The sequence below is a fragment of the Ailuropoda melanoleuca genome, chromosome 6, assembly GCF_002007445.2.
Source record: "Ailuropoda melanoleuca isolate Jingjing chromosome 6, ASM200744v2, whole genome shotgun sequence".
Classification (NCBI taxonomy): Eukaryota; Metazoa; Chordata; class Mammalia; order Carnivora; family Ursidae; genus Ailuropoda; species Ailuropoda melanoleuca.
Genome location: NC_048223.1, coordinates 41,225,205 through 41,247,699, shown reverse-complemented (window position 1 = coordinate 41,247,699; position 22,495 = coordinate 41,225,205). Strand labels below are relative to the sequence as shown.

At 42.9% G+C, this 22,495-nt stretch overlaps 1 pseudogene; it reads right to left on the bottom strand.

Moving 5' to 3' along the window:
• Positions 1-4,660: 4,660 nt before the first annotated feature.
• On the bottom strand, positions 4,661-22,208 carry LOC100477564 (annotated as a pseudogene).
• Between the last annotated feature and the right edge of the window lie 287 nt (positions 22,209-22,495).

The following is a 22,495-nucleotide window of genomic DNA, read 5'->3' as shown; positions in this document are numbered from 1 at the left end:
CCACAGGGTTGCAGATTGGATAAAAAGACATGACCCATCCATTTGCTGTCTACAAGAGACTCATTTTGAACCTAAAGATACATTCAGACTGAAAGTAAAGGGATGGAATACCATCTTTCATGCCAATGGACTTCAAAAGAAAGCTGGGGTGGCAATTCTCATATCAGACAGATTGGATTTTAAACTAAAGACTATAATTAGAGATATAGAAGGGCACTATATTATTCTTAAAGGAAGTATTCAACAAGTGGATATGACAATTATTAATATATATGCCCCCAACAGGGGAGCAGCAAGATACACAAGCCAACTCTTAACCAAAATAAAGAGACATATAGATAAGAACACAGTAATAGTAGGGGACCTCAACACCCCACTATCAGAAATAGACAGAACACCCTGGCAAAAACTAAGCAAAGAATCAAAGGCTTTGAATGCCATACTCGACGAGTTGGACCTCATAGATATATATAGAACACTACACCCCAGAACCAAAGAATACTCATTCTATTCAAATGCCCATGGAACATTCTCAAGAATAGATCATGCTCTGGGACACAAAACAGGTCTCAGCCAATACCAAAAGATTGAAATTATCCCCTGCATATTCTCAGACCACAACGCTCTGAAATTGGAACTCAACCACAAGGAAAAACCTGGAAGAAACTCAAACACTTGGAGGCTAAGAACCATCCTGCTCAAGAATGACTCGATAAACCAGGAAATCAAAAAACAAATTAAACAATTTATGGAGACCAACGAGAATGAATACACAACGGTCCAAAACCTATGGGATACTGCAAAGGCAGTCCTAAGGGGGAAATACATAGCCATCCAAGCCTCACTCAAAAGAATAGAAAAATCTAAAATGCAGTTTCTATATTCTCACCTCAAGAAACTGGAACAGCAACAGAGGGACAGGCCTAACCCACTGACAAGGAAGGAGTTGACCAAGATTAGAGCAGAAATCAATGAATTAGAGACCAGAACCACAGTAGAGCAGATCAACAGGACTAGAAGCTGGTTCTTTGAGAGAATCCATAAAATTGATAGACCACTGGCAAAACTTGTCCAAAAACAAAGAGAAAGGACTGAGATTATTAAAATTATGACTGAAAAGGGAGAGGTCACGACCAGCACCATTGAAATTGCAAGGATTATTAGAAACTTTTATCAACAGCTATATGCCAAAAAACTAAACAATCTGGAAGAGATGGAGGCCTTCCTGGAAACCTATAAACTACCAAGACTGAAACAGGAAGAAATAGATTTCTTAAATAGGCCAATTAACTATGAAGAAATTGAGTCAGTGATAAACAACCTTCCAAATAATAAAACTCCAGGCCCAGACGGTTTTCCTGGGGAATTCTACCAAACATTCAAAGAAGAAATAATACCTATTCTCCTAAAGCTATTTCAAAAAATAGAAACAGAAGGAAAGCTACCAAACTCATTCTATGAGGCTAATATTACCTTGATCCCCAAACCAGGCAAAGACCCCCTCAAAAAGGAGAATTACAGACCGATTTCTCTAATGAATATGGATGCCAAAATCCTCAACAAGATCCTTGCTAATAGAATCCAACAGTACATTAAAAGGATTATCCATCATGACCAAGTGGGATTCATACCTGGGATGCAAGCATGGTTCAACACTCGCAAATCAATCAATGTGATACATCATATCAACAAGAAAAGACTCAAGAACCATATGATCCTCTCAATTGATGCAGAAAAAGCATTTGACAAAATACAGCATCCTTTCCTGATTAAAACCCTTCAGAGTGTAGGAATAGAGGGTACATTTCTCAATCTCATAAAAGCCATCTATGAAAAGCCTACTGCAAGCATTATTCTCAATGGGGAAAAGCTGGAAGCCTTTCCCTTAAGATCAGGAACACGACAAGGATGCCCACTCTCGCCACTATTATTCAACATAGTACTAGAAGTCCTTGCAACAGCAATCAGAAGACAAAAAGGGATCAAAGGTATCCAAATCGGCAAAGAAGAAGTCAAACTGTCTCTCTTTGCAGATGACATGATACTCTATATGGAAAACCCAAAGGAATCCACTCCCAAACTATTAGAAGTTATAGAACAATTCAGTAAGGTGGCAGGATACAAAATCAATGCCCAGAAATCAGTTGCATTTCTATACACGAATAACGAGACTGAAGAAAGAGAAATTAGGGAATCCATCCCATTTACAATAACACCAAAAACCATGCGTTACCTTGGAATTAACTTAACCAGAGACGTAAAGGACCTATATGCTAGAAACTATAGATCACTTTTGAAAGATATTGAGGAAGACATAAAAAGATGGAAAAATATTCCATGCTCATGGATTGGAAGAATTAACATAGTTAAAATGTCCATACTACCCAGAGCAATCTACACTTTCAATGCTATCCCGATCAAAATACCGAGGACATTTTTCAAAGAACTGGAACAAATAGTCCTTAAATTTGTATGGAACCAGAAAAGGCCCCGAATCTCCAAGGAACTGTTGAAAAGGAAAAACAAAGCTGGGGGCATCACAATGCCGGATTTCGAGCTGTACTACAAAGCTGTGATCACAAAGACAGCATGGTACTGGCACAAAAACAGACACATCGACCAATGGAACAGAATAGAGAACCCAGAAATGGACCCTCGGCTCTTTGGGCAACTAATCTTTGATAAAGCAGGAAAAAACATCCGGTGGAAAAAAGACAGTCTCTTCAATAAATGGTGCTGGGAAAATTGGACAGCTACATGCAAAAGAATGAAACTTGACCACTCTCTCACACCATACACAAAAATAAACTCCAAATGGATGAAAGACCTCAATGTGAGACAGGAATCCATCAAAATTCTAGAGGAGAACATAGGCAACAACTTCTATGACATCGGCCAGAGCAACCTTTTTCACGACACATCTCCAAAGGCAAGAGAAATAAAAGATAAAATGAACTTATGGGACTTTATCAGGATAAAGAGCTTCTGCACAGCCAAGGAAACAGTCAAAAAAACTAAGAGACAGCCCACGGAATGGGAGAATATATTTGCAAAGGACACCACAGATAAAGGACTGGTATCCAAGATCTACAAAGAACTTCTCAAACTCAATACACGAGAAACAAATAAACAAATCATAAAATGGGCAGAAGATATGAACAGACACTTTTCCAATGAAGACATACAAATGGCTAACAGACACATGAAAAAATGTTCAAAATCATTAGCCATCAGGGAAATTCAAATCAAAACCACACTGAGATACCACCTTACGCCAGTTAGAATGGCAAAGATAGACAAGGCAAGAAACAACAATTGTTGGAGAGGATGTGGAGAAAGGGGATCCCTCCTACATTGTTGGTGGGAATGCAAGTTGGTACAGCCACTCTGGAAAACAGTGTGGAGGTCCCTTAAAAAGTTAAAAATTGAACTACCCTATGACCCAGCCATTGCACTACTGGGTGTTTACCCCAAAGATACAGACGTAGTAAAGAGAAGGGCCATATGCACCCCAATGTTCATAGCTGCATTGTCCACAATAGCCAAATCATGGAAGGAGCCGAGATGCCCTTCAACAGATGACTGGATTAAGAAGTTGTGGTCCATATATATAAGGGAATATTACTCAGCTATCAAAAAGAACGAGTTCTCAACATTTTCTGCAAAATGGACAGCACTGGAGGAGATAATGCTAAGTGAAATAAGTCAAGCAGAGAAAGACAATTATATGATTTCTCTCATCTATGGAACATAAGAGTAGGAAGATCGGTAGGAGAAGAAAGGGAAGAAGGAAGGGGGGTAATCAGAAGGGGGAATGAAGCATGAAAGACTGGACTCTGAGAAACAAACTGCGGGCTTCAGAGGGGAGGTGGGTGGGGGAATGGGATAGGCTGGTGATGGGTGGTAGGGAGGGCACGTATTGCATGGTGCACTGGGTGTTATACACAACTAATGAATCATCGAACTTTACATCAAAAACCAGGGATGTACTGTATGGTGACTAACATAATATAATAAAAAATATATTTTTAAAAAATGCTAAAATCTCGCTATCCCCTAAAGACACCGACTTTTCTCTATCTTCTCTAGAGTGGCTGTTCTTTCTCAACACTCCGGGTTCTAAAGGATTTGAAGGAAAAAATGATGACCTCCTTGCTGCTCATTTCCCCTTCCCAATCATGTCTCTATCCTCCTCCCTCAAATGCCCATCTCCTCTGAAATGCAGGCCATCAGACTCTGCCACCTCTATACTGCAGTCATATCTACCCACAGTCTGCCAATCCCTTCATTCACTGAAGACTCTTCACGTGGCCTACAGTCTTGCTCTTTCATTACATTACTCTTCATCGTGCTTTTCAGCCATGATCACTGATGTTCACTCCAGTACCGTGGACCCAGTTCCTCAACCTCATTTTCATCAATCCTTTCTGCATCCCACCTGGTCATTGTCAACTTTGCCACCTCTCACATGTCCATTTCAAGCATCCTACTCTCCAAAAACCACTTCCTATTTTCCTACTACTCGTCTTAATAGCTCTTCTCCAGTCATGCCTTGACCCCTTTGTGGCCTCCAACTTATTGGTTCGCCACTCCTTTTTTTTTTTTTTTTGTAAGAGAACTTTTTATTGCTTTTAAGTACAGAAAATTCAACAGTGTACACTTAGCCCCATTTGGTGGCCGTTTCTTTAGCCTTTGCATTTTCCAGCTTGGCAATGTGAGCCACCGACTTTGGACCCAGGATGTTGCTTCCCCAATGACAGCAGATCTCACCATATCTGTCATTGTAATTAGTCCTGATAGCTTCCACCAGCTTAGCCAAAGCTCCTTTGTCTTCCAAGTTAAACTGTGTGAAGGCAACAGTGGTGCATGTCTTCCTGTGGACCAGATGCCCCAGCCTGGCCTTCCCCTTGACAGTACAGTAAGGGAATTCCTATCTCATGACACAGGGCAGGCAGGAAGACAACCCCAACTCAATGGGATCCACATCATGTGCAATCACTACCAGCTGAGCCTTCTTGTTTTCCACTAAGGTGGTGACAGTATTAACTCCAGCTCGAAAGACAGGCGACCTCTTAGTGGGGACATCCTCGTTGCTGGCAGCTTTCTTTTCAGCCTGGGCCAACGATCTCTGCTTCTTCTCTTGCTTGTCTCTGGTCTGTATTTGGGCCAGTTTATGCAGCTGAGTGGCTGTTTGGAGGTCCAAGGCCTGGGTGAACTGGTTAATCACAGGAGGCACTTTTAGATGTTTATAGAGAATAGCTCTTTGCCAGCTGGATGTCACAGGGCCATTTGACAAAGTGGTTGAAATCCCTTTTGGGCTGAATGTCCTATCCAATGCTAAAATTCTTGGTCCTTTTTTCAAACAGGAAATTGATCTACTTCTTGGCCTCCAACTTCTTCACAACAGCAGGGACCCGGGCCAGTTTCTTCCCCTTAGCCTTCTTTCCTTTTGGGATCTTGGATGGCTGGAGGAGACAGTGATTCACCGCTCTTGCTGCCCATAACCCACTTTGTTTCTTTGCCTCCTTTCCACCTAGTTACGATGCTATGGCCCCATCACTATACCAGTACACTTCAGTCATCATCAACTCCCTTTCCTCTCTGTTCCTAAATCCTCTTACCTTGGAGAACCCCAACCCTAGTCAATTTAACTCTACTTATTTGTCACCTGAATCTGAGCAGCTTAATGTGGTGGGAGAAAAAAAAATAGATGTGTGCAGACTGAGCTCACATCTAGTTTCTAATCATGAATCTTATATGGGCCCTTGCCATTATCTAGCAGTCTTACTAGATTTCTCCCATCAGTTTACTCTTCCATTCTCTGAAACACAATTTCCTACCTCCTTTTACATCAGAATTCCAGCATTCCTCCCGTTTCAGCTCTGACTATTTCTTGATTCATTGAGAAATAGAAAAGCCACCTCACTTTCCAAATCTTACAACCTACGTGCACTGCGTCATGTCCTGTTACAATGCATGGCCCTCCTCTGCTCTTATTAAGGTCAACAACTGCTCAGTGTCTCTTTTCTGCTAGGTCACTTCCATATAAAAAAACAACTTCTACTTGACCCCAAGTTCCACTTCCACTACAGCCAGTTTCTCTGCTTTCCTTTAGAGCAAATTTCATTAGAAGAGCAGTCTGTGCTTGTGGTCCTCACCTGCCATTCTCTCTTTATCCAGTTCAGTCTGGGTTTGTCTCCACAACTCCATGGATTCTGTTCTTGTGTAAATCACCAACGACCACCATTTTTCCCAATACAAAACCAATTTCCAAATAAGTAAGAACATGGTTAGCAAAATCGGAAAGAACAATGAAGTCTTAGCTTATGGGAAGAGTGAAAGAAAAACTTATGGCAAATGTTCCATCAAATGTACTAAAATAGTGCAACATCTGCCTAACAAATTGGCAAATGCTCTTAAAATATGAAAATTCTCGTTGATAAGAGATATATAAGCATACAGTCACTCATACACTTGTGAGAGACCTGGGTCAGCCTATTTATAGGGAAATTTGAGACTGTGTATTGAAGGCCAGAAACATGTACTGTTTGACCCAAGAATTCTACTTCAAAGTAATTTTTCTTTTGGAATGAATTAGAACTAATAATTAAGATTAATGTAAAAGAGAGACACCTAGGTGGCTCAGTTGGTTGAGCATCAGACTTTTGGTTTCAGCTCAGGTCATGATCTCAAGGTCATGAGATCAAGCCCCACGTCAGACTCCATGTCAGCATGGAGTCTGCTTGGATTCTCTCCCTCACCCTCTGCACCTCCCTCCACCCCGCTCTCTTTCTTTCTCTAAAATAAAATAAATTAGGGGCGCCTGGGTGGCACAGCGGTTAAGCGTCTGCCTTCGGCTCAGGGCGTGATCCCGGCGTTATGGGATCGAGCCCCACATCAGGCTCTTCTGCTATGAGCCTGCTTCTTCCTCTCCCACTCCCACTGCTTGTGTTCCCTCTCTCACTGGCTGTCTCTATCTCTGTCGAATAAATAAATAAAATCTTTAAAAAAAATAAAATAAAATAAAATAATAAAATCTTTAAAAAAAAGATTAATGTAAAAGAAAGTCATGGCAGCAGTATCGAAACAGTGAAAAATTATTAATAATCTAAAGTCCAGGCCAAATAATAAAGAATGAATCAACTGATTAGGAACACTCACAACATAGAATATTAAACAGTCTTTAAGCTACTGATTTGGAAGGATCTTAAATGAGAACATTCTCCCAGATATGACAAAGTAATGAGTATATTCTTATACTATACATACAGTATGATTTTAATTTTGTATCATGTTTATGTATATACAAAACTTTGGCTCATTATTTATTATTTTATATATTATACACACTTACCTATTATATGTAGAAACTAAATGATGATAATCTCCTTATAAATTATAGGCGTTTTCCTTCTTTAAAACTTCTTTTTAGATGTTCTTAGATACTGAAAATGTCAGTGATGATATGAAATGTCACAGGGGAAAATTCCCTCTGAGTCCATGTGTCTGCTCTTATCTATTGGGGTATCTCGGTCTTTCCTTCCATTGCTAAGTTATTAGAAATAGGAGATCATGCTCACTGTACCCACTTTGTCCACCTCCATCCACTCCCCATGCATGGCTGTTTCCTCACTCTTGTCCTAATATTGCTGTTAAGGAGAGCCTTGGTCTCCTAATTTTCAAATCAGATTGCCACCTCTCCATTCTTCCTTGAACCCAAGGCATTTTACGCTGTTTTCCATTATTTAATTCTCTAAAATCTGTGCTCCTTTGCTTTCCAGGGCACTGACCACTCCTGGCTTTCTTCCAACAGTGTTTGCTTCTTCAGTCCATCCCATTTAAGTGGGTCCACTCATGGGTCCACTCATGCTTCTTTTTTCTTCTCATGTTGCACACTTTACCTGAATTTGTAATTCCAGTGGAAGATTTACCATGAAACCTGTAAAGTTCATCCTTTATGGCCTCTCTCTCACAATTTGCCTGGGCTCCTTTGAAGGCCCTGTGGGGGACCCTAGTACTAAAGGATATTTTTTTTAAGTGAAAGTATGACTTTCATACAAATATAAAATAAACATGTTAAAGATTTTATTTTAAGCATTGTGAGGGAACTGGGCAGAAGTTATATATAGGTCAAAGGGAAAAACAACAGACGCATTTATAGATCAGGAATATTGAAATGAATGTACAAATGGAGACAAAGCTCCCTCCACTGGGCAAAATTCATTTGCATTTCAACATACAGAAATTACCTTGCAGGTGCCTGGGTGGCTCAGTTGATTGGGCATCTGCCTTTGGCTCAGGTTGTGCTCCCAGGCTCCTGGGATCAAGCTCCACATGGGGCTCCCAGCTCAGCGGAGTCTGCTTCTCATTCTGTCCCTCACCCTGCTCATGCTCTCTTCCGTGTGTGCATGAGCACCCTTTCTCTCAAATAAAAAAAAAAATCTTAAAAAATAAAAAATAAAAATTATCTTCCATTGGGGCACCTGGGTGGCTCAGTCGGTTAAGCATCTGCCTTTGGCTCAGGTCATGATCCCAGGATTCTGGGATCAAGCCCCATGTCAGGCTCCCTGCTCAGCGGGAAGCCTGCTTCTCCCTCTCCCTCTGCTCCTCCCTCCTGATCATTCTCTCTCTCTCTCAAATAAATAAATAATTTTTTAAAATCATCCTGCATTGCTCTCAGTTGTCTACGATCTAGAGTTGTTAAATAGCTCGCATACTATCAGCATCAGCTAATGCAGAAGACGTGTTGTAGGTTATGATTTTCTATGAAGCTCAGATTTTTCTCCACAGTGCAGCAGTGCACACATAATTATGCCTTGTATTTAATAAAACAGAAAAGTAAGATGGCTTGACTGCACTTGGTTAAGGCTGCTCTCTTCCCACTTGGAGTTTGCACATCTCGTGTCAGAGCCTCAGGGGTGGCCATTGACATTTTGGGGGGCACAACTAAGGGAATATTGAGCTGGGAATACACTTAGACTGCATTTAACAGGACATATTTATGTGGTCCCTCATCACCTCTGAGTATAACTAAGTCACTGCTAATTGTCATGGTACAGGAATGGCTTCCAGCAAGAGTCTTACCTTCCTAACTTGAGGCAAAGGCTCAGGGTCCAATCCAAAATTCAGGCCATTCTATGGCAACATCAACAATCAATTTGCCACTGGGTATCACCAACTTCAATAATATTTAAGATTAATTACTGGATCCCCAGATCTTACCCCTCAAATGAAAGAAGCATTATACAGGTTTTCTCATATTTGACAACAATTTGACAAATCTCAAGAATTTGCAAGACGCATTATAAGGCACAATGAACCATGGTGCTGAAAGAAATTTTTCTGAACTATCAGTAATGAAAAAGTTTTGATCAACCATGCTAGAAGGAAGATTGAACTACCTCTATATTCTCTCTATAGAAAACATGTTTTTAAGATTATTTATTTATTTATTTGGAAAGAGAGTGAGAGAGAGCACACACAGGCTGGGGAGGGGTTGGGCAGGGGCAGAGGGAGAGGGAGAAGCAGACTCCCCTCTGAGAAGGAAGCACGATGTGGGGCTCTGGGCTTGATGCAGGCCTGGAGGCTTGATGCGGGCTCTGTGCAGGGTTCAATGAGGGGCTTGATTAGGGGCTCGATCCCATGACCCTGAGATTATGACCTGAGCCAAAGGCAGACGCTTAACCGACTGAGCCACCCAGGTGCCCCTGTAGAAAACATTTTAAACATTGTTATAGGAAGAAATAATCAGAGTATATGCAGTAGAAAATATGTGGGGGGTACGTTTTTATAAAAATGCTGTGTGGGGCGCCTGGGTGGCATGGCGGTTAAGCGTCTGCCTTCGGCTCAGGGCGTGATCCGGGCGTTATGGGATCGAGCCCCACATCAGGCTCTTCTGCTATGAGCCTGCTTCTTCCTCTCCCACTCCCCCTGCTTGTGTTCCCTCTCTTGCTGGCTGTCTCTATCTCTGTCAAATAAATAAATAAAATCTTTAAAAAAATAAATAAATAAAAATAAAAATGCTGTGAACAATACAAATTATGTATTATTTTTGAAGATTTTTGACATTTGTGGTATTTTTCAGCTTTTTCAGATTTATAGTTTGTGATGATTTCCTGTAACACGCTAAAGAAAAATTTTTTAAGTTTTATTGAGCGATTTATTGATTGCAAAGTCATAGTACAAAGCTCCCAAGAAGGGAGGGGACCCAAAAGGGTTGCCACTGGAGTTTCTAAGTCTAGAGGTGTTTATGGGCTTGTTCGCGGGCTGTTGTAATCTGATGAAGCCTCCCTGCACCTGTCACCCAATCAGATTTTTGTCACCTATCTATCATATGGGAAAGGGTGGAGGTCTCCTTCCAGGGTGGTGTAAAATCCTTTTAAGGGTAGTTTCCTCATAGGGTGGGGGCCCCTTGTCCCTGCCTGCCTGCCTGCCTTCCAATTATCCTTCATCACTCCCACCTCTGAAGAGGTAGTCCTAACTGCCTCTAGGGAAGAAGGGCAACAAACAGTCCTAGCTACTTCCTGCTGGTCACAGGGGCGTTGCATGGGGCGGCAGTCAGGGTTCCTCTCACCCGGATCTATGAAGCGGTCCCCTGCAGATGTCTGGTTTGACTTCCATGTGAGGCTCCCTCTGAACCACCACCATTTGGAGTTTGATGACCTTTATTCTGGAAGATAAAAGGGGGTTAGGGCATTTAGGAGGCAAGGCCCAAAGCACAGTGCAAGACCGAGGATAGCCAGGGGTCCTGTGAGAGATTACAATTTGATGGGATCAAGACTAGTTTGAGGTCCTCTCTGGGTTTACAGAGGAATTTTGGTTCCTTGTTAGGCCCTGTTGGGGCCCAGGGTTTGACTCTGGAGTGGTAGATTCAGGGTTCACTTTGCTGTTGGAGTTGGCAGGTAAAGCCTACCATCCTCTGCCTGGGACTCTATATGCCTGTTCTGTTACCCATTGTTTCTCCTCAGCTGGATAGCAGGGTCTTTCCTGAGTTATGGAACCATCCCAGACTAGGGGGGAAACCATAGAGGTAGTTGACCTGGCGGCCAATTAAGAAATATTTCTTTTTTAACCTAACTTTGTATTTGTAGCTCTGTACATTTTTCTCTTAAAGAGGGCCCCCAAATTGAATGAACTTCAGACCTACAAATCTACATCCAACACTGACTTCCAGTTGGAATCCTACAGTCTGTATCTTTTCAGACTGGCTTCTTTCACTTAGCACGTGCATTTAAGGTTTCTCCCCGTCTTTTTGTGGCTTGAGAGCTCATTTTTTTTTATTGCTGAGTGATAGCCCATTGTCTGGATGTACCACAGTTTATCCATTCCCCTATTGAAGGACATCTTGCTTTGGCAGTCAGGAAAAGGGCTGCTATAAACTTCGGCATGCAGGTTTTTGTATGGACAGTTCAGTAAACGCCAAGGAGCACAACTGCAGGATCATATGGTAAGAGTATGGTTAGTTTTGTAAGAAACTGCCAGACTGTCTTCCAGGGTAGCTGTGCCGTTTTGCATTCCCACCAGCAGTGAACGGGCGTTCCGGTTGCTCCACATGCTCACCAACATTGGACGTTATCAGTGCTTCAGTTTTAGTCATTCCAATAGGTGCGTGGTGGTTGTTTTAATCTGCATTTCCCTAATGACATATGATGCTGAGCATACCTTTAAATGCTTACTTGCCACCTGTGTATCTTTGGTGACTGGATGACCACATGTACCGGCTGTCAACTCCAAACCTGTAGGGTCTGATTATTGTCACATCTCAAGTGACCAGTGAGTGGGCCTACCGAACAGTGCTGCAGCACTAGGGGTCAGGGATGAAATGGGTCCCCAGTCTATCAAACCAACACCATCCTTAAGAGATGCCTCCTGAATGCGAGTAGATTACAAACCTACTACTGGTCAAGGGGTTGTCCCATTGCCAACAGCTAGAGTGGGACAATGCCTGTTCCCAAAGTAGGAAGCCACCAGCCACTGAGGGTTTAAACGCCCAGTAAAGCCCTTTCCATTCGTCGTTTCCTTATTTCTTGCCGTGATCCTGCACAACACCTACTCGAGTTTCCTTTCCAGGTGAGGACCCTGAGATTGAGAAAGGTGAAATAACCCGTCCAAGGTCACGGTGCTGCCAGGACTTGGTGACCAGGTGCTGGACAGGGCCTCCCCTTCCCCTTCATACCCATGTTGTTCACTGTGCTGCAGAACTAACAGCAACACTTGACTCCCCGCATGTGGCCACTTCTGGGCATTCCGTGGCTCTGAGGCCCATGGCAGGCCCGTGAGATAAGGCAGGGCAGGGCTCAGGGCCTTGGTTTGCTCAGAAGTGGCAAACCCAGGTGGAAGTGAGACCCAGGAGAGGAGACGGTTTTCGGGGATGTCAGGGAGGTGCAGAGTAGATGAGAAATGAGAGCCCAGAGGAGAGACAGCTTCCCTTGGTGAGGAAGTGGCAGGGTCAGGATTAGGGCCTGAGAGAGCTGGGGTACCTGGGCCTCAGCCCACAGAGGTCTTTCCTGAAGGCTGGATGGCAAGATCCGGGACAGAGGAGGAGAAAAACTCTCCCTGGACTCACCAACATCAGAACAGAGAAGGGTCTTGAGCACAGGTGGAATCAGACCTCCCTGGGTTAGGGGCTCCTCTCCGACCTCAGGCAAGTTGCTGGTCCTCTGAGCAAGAGGCAGAACCTTCCATTCCCTCCCCACCTCCAGTTCCAGTGATAAGCCTTCCAGACCCCCACTGGCGTGTCTTCCCCTCTGGATTTCTTAGCTCACGCTATCGCCACCTACCCCTGTCTCCCCATGGGCCTGCCTGTTGATTCTCAGTCACTCACCTTCACCCCAGCTTCCTGAACCTGCCATGGAACCAGGGTCCCAACCTTTGGCCATCCCTGCTCCCTTATCACCCACCCACCAGGAGTTCCCTGTGGGCAGGATGAATGGGCTCTGAGGAAAGGGGAGGGTCCTTGGAGCTCAGCCCAGCGGTTTGGCTTTGGTGGGTGGGTGATGAGGGAGCATGTCGCCATGTCCGTGTTGTTCATTGCAGTATTCCTAGCCCCTTGAACAGTGCCTGGCTCGTAGAGGCATTCAAGAAAGATTTGTTCTAGAGCAGACAATGCATAGAGTGAAGTGATGGCAGATGGAAGAAAATCTTAATTAGCTGAAATGTATCTTGCTTACGAAATTCTAAATACCTTACATAGATTTGTGTGTTCATTTTTCAGCTATGTATTATTTGCTTCACGCTGGACACTTTGGGCCCCGGGAATAGGGCAGTGAATGAGCCCAAAAGGGGAGGAGATTAAAAAAAACAACAACTAAATAAACAAGATAACTTAAGCTTTTGATAAATGCTAATAAAAGAGAAAGAAAACAAAGAAAAATTCAACAAATATTTGGATATTCGACTATTGAATAACTAATGAATAAATAAAATGGCATTGCCAAAGCCTCTAGTCTGAGAGGGTAACAATGGAAGCATCCCTGGCGGGCATGAAGAGGCTGCTAAGGGAGACCAGTTGGTGGGAAAAAGAGAAGACGGGTTCAGTTTTACAGCATGTTAAGTGTGGTGGCGCCAGGGATTCCTGGAGCATTGCATGGTCATATATACAGATACATGTATATCTGGCATGATCAAGAATAAAAAGACTTGAAGCAGAAAAGAGCCCAAATGAGTAGGGAGTGGCTCTTGAAACCAGAGGGAGCTACGCGGCCTGTGTCCCAACCAGGCAAACCGCCCCACCTACGAAAGGCACACACCCGGCCATTCTTCTGTCTCCAGCACTATTACCTCCTCTGAGCTTGGCTTCTGCCTGCCTCTTAGTCTGCCATGCTTTAGGAAAAATGTCCTGAAGGGAGATCTTTCCGGGAGAGTTGACATTGTTATTTTGTGGCAGGTGTAGCGATAACAGCGCGGGAATCCTGACACAGCCTGTTTCTCGGGGATTCTGCTGGAATTGGCTGAGAACCGAGTCGTGCTGGCACCTGCCCGGCCCTCCTCGCACAAGGGGCGTGGGCCAGTGTGTTCTGGGTGGATCCCTCACCCTTTGTCTCCTCATTCCCACATCGAACCCAAATATGGTGGGCACATTCCAAAACTGAGTTCCCAGACCTGGTAAGAAGATCAGTCCGGGTTAGAGGCCCCCTCCTAGCCCACTCTTACTAAGCACCAGTCCCCGGGCCAGCCCCACACAGAGAACCAGTGACTCATCTGGGAGAAGGTGGTCCGTGCTGCTGTTGAAAACCCAGGCAGTATGGTCTCCCCCTGCCCAGAACACAGAGCCGGAAATCAAAACTTTCAGATTCCGTGACAGCACAGTCTGAGAAAATACTCTGTCTTTATCCTTCTGTAGCAAGGATAGCACATATTACTATAAATAGAATTCTGGATGTTACATGTGATAGCCATTTTAAAACATGTTGGGAATGCTTGACTGTGAAAGTTGCCAAGATAAGCCTCCATCACTAAAATCAAAGTTGACATCTTTTGAGTGAAACACCAGGAAATTACCCCACCCAAGAAAACAAAGTTGTTGTCAGGCCACCTGTCCTAGCAGGCCCCAAAAGGGCTTGGTTGAGCAGAAACACATCTCATCACCGAACCCACCAGGCATAAATGTGTGAATACCCAGCCAAAACCATGTGTCTGCATGACTTTGGACTAAAAAGGTCACGTTCACATTTCTCAATGCTGCTGGAAGTATTTGTTCCCAAACCCAGCTCCAAACTCCATACATCTTCCTCTTAAAGGGCTACCTTCTCAATCTCCTCATTTCTTCCAGAAGTACCTTCATTCTAGCACTAGGCTGGGCACAGAGGGTCAAGAGTAAATGTAGGGGCGCCAGGGTGGCACAGTCGTTGAGCGTCTGCCTTCGGCTCAGGGCATGATCCCAGCATTCTGGGATCGAGCCCCACATCTGGCTCCTCCGCTGGGAGCCTGCTTCTTCCTCTCCCACTCCCCCTGCTTGTGTTCCCTCTCTCGCTGGCTCTCTCTCTCTCTGTCGAATAAATAAATAAAATCTTAAAAAAAAAAAAAAGAGTAAATGTAAATCATAAACCTGCCTTAAAAAAATAAATCATTGGGGCACCTGGGTGGCTCAGTTGGTTAAGTGTCTGCTTTCGGCTCAGGTCATGATCCTAGGGTCCTGGGATCGAGCCCTGCATCGGGCTCGCTCATCAGTGGGGAGCCTGCTTCTCCCTCTCCCTCTGCCTGCCACTCTGCCTACTGGGGATCTCTCTCTCTCTCTCTCTCTGTGTCAAGTAAATAAAATCTTTTGAAAAAAGTTTTTAAAAATCATAGTCTTGTTGGGGGGGGAAGGTCAACATTGGAAATGGTGAGTTAATTGGGAAGACTATAATTGGTTTTATTTATTTTTATTTATTTTTATAATTTTTATTTTGTTATATTAGTGACTATAATTGGTTTTAAATTGTCCTAGACAATGCCTAAATGAAACTACCACTTCTGGAATAGGAAGAATTAGAAAGAATGAGCCAACACACCCAAATCCTTTGCAGATATGAACGTAGCCCCCACCCAAATGAAGAATGCTACAGGTCAGGCATGAAGTCAGATCCCAGAAGGACTTGGCTCATGTCCCTGAATTTGCTCACCTCCACACCATCTACTATTTATTCCTCACTCTGAATGCATACAGTACTTGAGTTGAGGAGAGGGCACTATGAAAGAATATAGGAAGTCCATCCCTATCAAAATGCCAACAGCATTTTTCATAGAACCAGAACAAACAATTGCAAAATTTGTATGCAACTACAAAAGATGCCAAATAACCAAAACAATCTTGAAAACGAAAAACAGGGGTGCCTGGGTGGCCCCGTTGGTTAAGCGTCTGCCTTTGGCTCAGGTCATGATCTCAGGTCCTGGGAGTGAGCCCCGAATTCGACTCCCTGCTCAGAGGGAGCCTGCTTCTCCCTCTGCCTCTCCCCACCCCCTGCTGGCTTGTGCTCTCTCTCTCTCTCAAGTAAATTTGAAAAATCTTTAAAAGAAAAAAAAGAAAAAGAAAACTGGAGGCATCACAATTCCAGATTTCAAGTTATACTACACAGCTGTAGTAATCAGAACAGTATGGTACTGGCACAAAAACAGACACATAGATCAATAGAACAGAATAGAAAACCCAGAAATAAACAAAAAATTTTATGGTCAATTAACTTTTTACAAAGGAGGCAAGAATATGCAATGAGAAAAAGACAGTCTCTTCAACAAATGGTGTTAGGAAAACTAGACAGCTACATTGGAAAAAAATGAAACTAGACCACTTTCTTCCACCATCTGCAAAAATAAATTCAAAATGGATTAAGGACAGGGGCACCTGGGTGGGTCAGTCAGTTAAGCATCTGATGCGATTTCAGGTCATAAACTCAGGGTTGTAAGATCAAGTCCCATGTCGGCTCCATGCTGAGTGTGGAGCCTGCTTAATATTCTCTCTCTCCCTCTCCCTCTGCCCATCCCCACTTCTCTTTCCCTCTCTAAAGAAAAAAAAAAAAAAGGAATGAAGGACCTAAATGTGAGATCCCAAACCATAAAAATCCTAGGAGAGAGCACAGGCAGTAATTTCTCTGACATCGGCCATAGCAACGTTTTTCTAGATATGCCTCCTGAAGCAAGGGAAACAAAAGCAAAAAGAAACTATTGGGACTACATCAAAATAAAAACCTTCTGTGCAGCAAAGGAAATAGTCAACGAAACTAAAAGACAACCTAGTAAATGGGAGAAGATATTTGCAAATGACATATCTGATTAAGAGTTAGCATCCAAAATACATAAAGAACTTACATCCTTAAAATTCAACATCAAAAAACCACCCAAATAATCCAATTAGAAAATGGGCAGAAGACATGATCAGACATTTCTCCAAAGACATCCAGATGGCCAACAGACACATGAAAAGATGCTCAACATCACTCATCATCAGGGAAATGCAAATCAAAACCACAATGAGGGGGCTCCTGGCTGGCTCAGTGGAGCATCTGACTCTTGATCTCGGGGTTGTGGGTTCGAGCCCCACGTGGTGTAGAGATTACCTAAAAAAATAAAATCTTATAAAACAAACAACCACGATGAGATATCACCTCACATCTGTCAGAACGGCTAAAATCAACAACACAGGAAACAAGTGTTGGCAAGGATGTGGAGAAAGGGAACCCTCTTGTACTGTTGGTGGGAATGCAAACTGGTGCAGCCACTCCAGAAAACAATATGGAGATTCCTCAAAAAATTAAAAATAGGGGGTGCCTGGGTGGCTCAGTTGGTTGAACATCTGACTCTTGATTTTGGCTCAGGTCATGATCTCAAGGTTCTGGGATTGAGCCCTGTGTCAGGCTCTGTGCTGAGCACAGAGCTTGCTTGTCCCTCTCCCTCTGCTCCTCCCCCTTCACTCACGCTCTCTCACTCTCTCTCAAATAAAATCTTTTTTAAAGAATTAAAAATATAACTACCATATGGTCCAGTAATCACACTATTTGGTATTTACCCAAAGAATATGAAAACACTAATTCGAAAGGATATGTGCAACCCTGTTTGTTTTTATTTATTTATTATTTTTAAAAGATTTCATTTTTAAGTAAGCTCCACACCCAACATGGGGCTCGAACCCACAACCCCGAGATCAAGAGTCACACACTCCACTGACTGAGCCAGCCAGGCACCCCCACCCCTATGTTTACTACAGGATTATTTACAATAGCCAAATCATGGAATTAGTCCAAATGTCCTTGATAGATGGATGCAATATTACTCAGCCATAAAAAAAAGAATGAAATCTTGCCATGTGCAACAACGTGGATGGATCTGGAGAGTATTATGCTAAGGGAAATAAGTCAGTCAGAGAAAGACAAACGCCATATAATCTCACTCATATGTGGAATTTAAGAAACAAAACAAAGGGGGAAAAAGAGACAAGCAAAAAACAGACTGTTCTTTGCAGAGAACAAACAGATGGCTACCAGAGGGGACCGGCGTGAGGGGGTGGGTGAAATAGGTGAAGGCGATTAAGAGCACACTTACCATGAGGAGCACTGAGTCATGTGTGAACTGCTGAATCCCTATGCTTACTGTACACCGAAGCTAATACAACGCTGTATGTTAACTGCACTGGGATTAAAGAAAGGCTATAGAGAGTCCATAATGAGAAATAAAGCCCACAAATTTATATACAAAAAGACAACAGTAGATTTTTTTTTATAGGAGGAACACCTACGGAGGAGGTCCCTCTGTGGAAATGGCCCAGAGAAGGCCTCAGGGAAATGGTAATTCAATGAACACACAAAATTAAGCTTGAAGAAAGACAATCTTATTTGATGGTTCTTTACAATCAAGAAAATAACATATTTTTAAAATTACTTCACTAATTTCTATAATAAAGGAGTTTGACTGGCTCAGTCAGCAGAGCATTGGCTCTGTGGCTCTATGGTTCAAGCCCCACACTAAGTGTAGAGATTACTTAAAAACAAAATCTTAAAAAAAAAAAAAAAAAAAAAGAAGGGGCCCCTGGATGGCTCAGTCGGTTAGGCGTCTGCCTTCGGCCCAGATCATGATCCCAGAGTCCTGGGATTGAGCCCCATGTCAGGCTCCCTGCTCAGCGGGGAGTCTGCTTCTCCCTCTCCCTCTGCCCCTCCCCCTGCTCATGCCCTTTCTCTCTCTCTCTTTCAAGTAAATTTAAACAAAAAACAAAAACAAAAACACGTTATTTAGAAGAGAGGTCCTAAGAGCTTCACCAGACTGCTAAGATGGCCCTGATACAAAAAAATTAAAAATAGATTAATAAAACTTTTTTAAAAAAGAAGTTTGACTTTTTACAATTAATGAAAGACGTGGCACTTTGTGCATTTTAGGGGGAGCAAATGGTTAATGTTGGGGAGTGAGGCAATGAGGAAAGACACTCTTCTGAGCTGCACAGGCCAAACCCAAGGCCGTCCCATACCTGGACGCTGTACTGTCTGCTTCAACCACTGGGGGCCCTAGCATCTCACCCTGGGTTGTTCTTGTATTTACTGTGGTCAGTGTGGTATAAAGGGAAAAATTTAGACATGTTTTTCTTTCCTTATTTTGTACACAAGATTTTGCTGATATTTGGTGATCAGTGTGCAAACACCATGAATAATTTGCATATGGTTCTTTTTTTTTCTTTTAAGATTTCTTTCTGTATTTGTCAGAGAGAGAGAGAGAGCACAAGCAGGGTGAGCGGCAGGCAGAGGGAGAAGCAGACTCCCCACTGAGCAAGGAGCCCCATACGGGCTCGATCCCAGGACCCTGGGATCATGACCTGAGCTGAAAGCAGACACTCAACGGACTGAGCCACCTAGGTGTCCCAATTTATATTTGATTCTTAACATAAACATGAACTTCTAATGTCATGTTAATACAATTCCTCTCTCAAGAGGGGCACCTGGGTGGCTCAGTCGGTTAAGCATCTGCTTTTGGCTCAGGTCATGATCCCAGGGTCCTGGGATGGCGCCCGTATGGGGCTCCTTGCTCAGCAGGGAGCCTACTTCTCCCTCTGCCCCTCTGCCTGCTGTTCCCCCTGCTTGTGCGTGCTCTCTCTGTCAAATAGATAAAGTCTTAAAAAAAAAATTCTTCTCTTAAGAATTATTCTAACCACCTTCCAAGTTAAAATTTAGAAGCCATTTTCCCCCAAAAATGAAAATTTCAAGTCCTTCTGCATTAAAATATTGGTAAGTTTTTGGGCCTTCTATGGAGAATTTCAGGATTTAATGACAGCCAATAAGAAAGTTAATAGGGAAAACAGGACTGCCCACTATTGAAGAGAATCTCATAGGTTCACAATTCCTATGAGTAAAACCAAGACCAAATAAGAGTTTTATTTAGCAAAACATTCATTATACTTAAAATAGAAATAATAATCTAACAAATAAATTATGGAAAAGAAAAATAATAACTTTATAGACACCATCTTGACCAAGGGCAGGGTTAGTTGATAAACCATGTTGATAACACGAGCCTCCTGTTAGCAGTGAGAAGCAGCAACAGCAATGGCAATGAGAAGAGCCTGACCTCTGAGATACTCTTCCTCGAGACGCCAAAACACCAGTTTACTCATGAGAAAACCAGACAAATCCCAAGTGAGGAAATATCTGAAGATAATCCTCAAAAGAGTCAAAATCATGAAAAACAAGGAAAAATTGATAAACTGCCACAGACTGGAGAAGATTAGGGAGACGTGATGACTGATAATAGAACTAGCCCATCACAGAAAAAGTACAGTAGTGGGTAAACTCATGAAATCCAAGAAGAGTCTGTAATTAGTTAATGGTATTGGACCAGTGTTAATGTATTTGCTTGATAAATATGTCAACATTAGCAGACTTTGGGTGAAGGGAATACAGGAACTCTCTATGCAATCTTTGCAATTTTTCTGTAAATCTAAAATTATTTCAAAATAAGTAAAAAAAAAAAATAGAAGAAGGAACAAGAAAGGAGGAGAAAAGCAAAGGAAAAGAGGAAAACACTGTTGGTAGGATTGTAAAATGGTCCAACTGCTATGGAAAACAGTATAGCAGACCCTCAAAAAACGAAGAATAGAGCTACCATATGATCCAGCAATCCCACTTCTGGGTATATACCCGAAGAATCCAAAGCAGGCTCTCAAAGATAGATTTGCACACGCATGCTCCTTTCATCATTATTCCTAAGAGCCAAGAGGTAGCAATCCACATGTCCATCAGTGGATGAATGAATGAAGAAAATGTAGTATATACATAAGGTGAAGTATTATGCAGCCATAAAGAAGAAGGAAATCCTGTCACACGCCACACGTGAGCATCCAGGGCATTATGCTAAGTGAAATAAGCCAGTCACAGAAAGACAAATACCGTACGATCTCACTCATATGAAATGCCTTAAGTAGTCAAAATCATAGAAACAGAAAGTGGAAAGGTGGTTGCCAAGGGGTGTGGGAGAGGAGATTTTAATGTTTAATGGATATGGAGTTTAACGGATATAGAGTTTCAGTTTTCCAAGATGAAAAAGTTCTAGAGACCAGTTGTACGGTAACGTGAATATGCTTAACATTACTGAACCGTACACTTAAAAACGGTTAAGATGAGATGCCGGGGTGGCTCAGTAGCTTAAGCTTCCGACTCTTGATCTCAGCTCAGGTTATGAGCTCAGAATTTGGAGATCAAGCCTCAATGTCAGGCCCTGCGCTCAGCAGGGACTCTGCGTGAGGATTTCTCTCCCTCTCCCTCTGCCCCTCCCCATGCTTTTCTCTCTACCTCTTTCTGTCTCTCTCCAACATAAATAGATCTTTAAAAAAAATGGTTAAGATGGTAAATTTAATGTTATATTTTTTTAACCACAATTTTAAAAAAAAGAGCAGGTTAAAATTCACCAACTGAAAAATATAAAAACTAAATATTAAGAATTCAACAGATGGGGGCGCCTGGGTGGCACAGCGGTTAGGCGTCTGCTTTCGGCTCAGGGCGTGATCCTGGCTTTATTAGATCAAGCCCCACATCAGGCTCCTCCTGCTTCTTCCTCTCCCACTCCCCCTGCTTGTGTTCCCTCTCTCGCTGGCTGTCTCTATCTCTGTCAAATAAATAAAATCTTTAAAAAAAAAAAAAAGAATTCAACAGATGAGTTTAAGAACAGGGTAAACACAACTTAAGAGAGATTTTGTGAACTGGAAGATAGGTTTTAAAAAAATCCAAAAATGAAGCTAAGAAAGACAAAAGATGGAAATGTAGAAGCAAAGGTGAGAGATACAGATGATACATGAGAAGACCTAGCATACATTTAATAAGACGCCTAAGAAGAGAGAGGCAGAAGCAATATTTAAAAAGATAGATAGACTGGGGTGCTTGGCTCATTCAGTCCATAGAGCATTGGACTTTTGATCTCTGGATTGTGAGTTCAAACCCCACACTGGGTATAGAGCTCACTTGGGAAAAAGAAAAAAAAAGATACTGAAATTTTTCCAAAATTGTTGGGAAATGACCAGATGTAGTTTTACCACAAAGCCGCTGAGGTCTATCTTTTCTCTCGTTCAGGAAGGGAGTTAGCCTCACCCTGGTGGTGGTCCTGAAGCTGCAGGCAGGTGCGCGGTTAGCCAGCACGTTCACTCTGTCGGTCAACAGCGAAGAGCCCACCGCGGGTCTCACTGAGCAAGCACACCATGCATTTAACCCAAGAAGGATTTCTGCTAAAGGCTTCTTTGCTTCCGTCTCAAAGACCACCTTCATAGTTCCCGCCCCTCATCCAAGACAAGGAGGGAGGATGCAGCCAGAGAGGAATCCCAGGAGCAGGCGGACCGGGACTACCTGCTGGGTCACTGTGCCTGTCGCATCCTGTGCAGCAGGACGAGGGCTGCCGTTCCCTCGTTCCCTCGCGGCTCGGCTCTCTCCGGCTCCCCATCCTGAACACGCTGAACAAATGAGATGAGACATTCACAAGCATGAGCTCTGAAGCTGAAAGAAATATTCCTAAATGATCAAGAATAAGAAAAAACAAATTTTAAATCAACCCTGCC